The sequence below is a fragment of the Amblyomma maculatum genome, chromosome 1, assembly GCF_055883805.1.
Source record: "Amblyomma maculatum isolate TAMU_Amacu chromosome 1, ASM5588380v1, whole genome shotgun sequence".
NCBI lineage: Eukaryota > Metazoa > Arthropoda > Arachnida > Ixodida > Ixodidae > Amblyomma > Amblyomma maculatum.
The window spans coordinates 329,874,587-329,877,372 of record NC_139344.1 but is presented as its reverse complement, the minus strand read 5'-3'; positions in this window follow the sequence as shown (position 1 = coordinate 329,877,372).

The window sequence follows — 2,786 nt, the reverse complement described above, 5'->3', positions numbered from 1 at the left end:
CATGCGACATACCGACTGTATCCTCTCCTTATTGGAGTGTGCCGGCTGTAAAGGCGTTTGTCGTCAAAGATTGCAGCACATTTGTTGCTTTGTGAACACGTGCGGGTGTTTTGAGCATGAAGTCGAGTCAAAACAAATGTTACTTCTAGGATCACACAGCGAACACCACTGCGAAGTGACATTCTATACATGAGGCGACTCTAGAGAGCTTGCGAAGGACAGACTGCCGCTGAGCATGTGTGCATTTCTATTTTTTGTTTTTAAACAACTGAAGAAGAGGGGATTCTTCCTGACAGATTTTATGTGTTGAGCCTCGTTTTACGTCGTGGCACTTATTATAAATGAGGCTATTTGGGAAGGAATGTAAGCGTGCAATGCAATCGTGTAACACTTAAACAATAATTCACTTCATCAGAAATGTGCATGATATATATATATATATATATATATATATATATATATATATATATATATATATATATATATATATATATACTTTCCGCGTTTTTTGAAAAAAATCTAGGTCAAACGTTTTCCTTCCTTTTACAACTATTCCTAGGTTTCTTACATACAAGTAGCCTGCTAAAAGACATATAGTTTGTACCAGGTGGTTTCTTATATTTAAATCTATTAAACACCTATAACGACTACTGCATCAAAGAATTTGCCTTCTAACTAAAATTAAGGCATTCCCAAGTACGTACTTGACATTCGTACCGAACTTTCACAGCAAGCCATAGTTGTATCAATAAATTTTGACTCTTCTATCCTGCGTCTTCAAATTGTTACTCTAGTGAGTGAATGAGTGAGTGAGGTTGTGCACGTTAATGATCCCCAGATGGTCGCAATTACTCCGGAGCCCTCCAGTAGGACACCCCTTTCTCTCTTTCCGCTTTCACTCCCACCTTCCACCCTTCCCTTAATGCGCGATCAAGGTGTCACAGGACAAGTGTTACAGATACTGTGGCTTTCCTTTCCTGCAAACCAATTATTATTATTATTATTATTATTATTATTATTATTATTATTATTATTATTATTATTATTATTATTATTATTATTATTATTATTATTATTATTATTATTATTATTATTATTATTATTATTATTATTATTATTATTATTATTATTGAATGAAGTAAATTTGGTCAGCAAGTAATCTGAGGTTACAGTTCCCGTTTCACGAATCGCATAACGGAACGTCTACCACACGGAGCAAAGCACCGTGCTGAAAACAAGCCAATTAGACTAATTGCTCAACGTCGCAGACCAAATTACCAGGAGGAAACCGGTGGATCTGGTAGCATTTTGCCTAGCAATGAGGAGTCCGGCAGCACATTGTGACTAGATGCCTGACTAGGAAGGGCATCTCGTGCTTCGAAGGATTGAAGTTCGGATGTAGAACTGCAGAGATGGTCGATAAGACGACCGCTGTCATATTTACTACAGGGCCACCGGAGCGGCGGCGAAGCAGATGGCTGCGTTCTGCCCAGCCTATGCCATCGCTTCCTCTCAGGCACCTCTTCATCTTGTTTCTTACGTGAACCAATTCGTTTCGGGTGTTATTGCAATGTTTATACCTGGAATGAACCAACGAAGTGATGTTCTTTTCCGTGATAGAAAATACCTTTTTTTTTTATTTTAGATTCTTTTTCTTCCGTGACTTCAAAGCTTCGTCAATTCAAAAACTTCAGCGGCACACTAGACTTCCGCTTTAAAAATATGAAATACAAGCGTTAATTGGTGCCTTCAGTGGCACGTGGTCCTCTGGGACCTACATTAGTGGCACACCATATCACTTAATGCATTGGAATGTCACATGAGCACCTCCCGTTACTCTAAAAGACTGACGTCCCCTCTATGACATGTCTGCACTTCTATTTTACCATTTTCCTTATTAGATCATTCTGTTAAATAAACACTCAAATTTGCATACATCAGCAAAATTTCTAGCCCTCCATTCAACGCACCCGAACAAATGTGCTCGAATTCGAATGGCCTTAGAGTTACATGTTTCACCTGAGAACTCGAGTCTCTTTCAGTTAACCCGGCCACACTTCTTGAAACCTGTATAATTCACTTAGCATCCTTATATCTTACAACGGCGTTTGGGTCACGCTATTTCTTCATTATCATGACTTAACTTATATTTTAATCACTTATTGCGGAACTAAACATTTTAGTGTTTTTTTTTTTTATATATGTCAGTTACAAGCGATGCATTTTTAAACAAACAATAACGTTTGGAGAAGTGATGACTGTTGTTGCCAGCTCCTGCTCAGCGAAACACTTCAGAACTAATTACTTGTAAAAAGCACGTTCTGCGCTCGTCGTAACATGTCCCTGACCTCATGAAACTTTCATTCACCTCTACGTCACCACGGCTCGCATCTCATGAACAAAGATTTTGACTTCCTGGCAGCCCTAAATCGTTTGTTCTTTCTTCATAAGTTTAAGCCTATTTGATGCCTTAAACTCGGTTGAGAGCCCGGAGTCTCAGAACGTAACTGAACATTGTATATGCTCTCATATGATGCTATTCTTAAGATTAATGCAGTAGCCAAGCACGCGCACAGAACTGAAACTTTGAACAAAATCAAATGCTCAGGAAAAGAACGTCGTGGACGTCAACACGCTGAACCAAACAAGATGAAGCGGTCTAAACAGTCGTCCAGTTGCAGGAACGACAGTCTGCGATGTGTTTACACAATCTTCTAGCTTTGTCTATATATTTACAGAGTTGTTTTTGTTGCTCAGATGTTCCTTATGGGCTCAACAGCACTGCA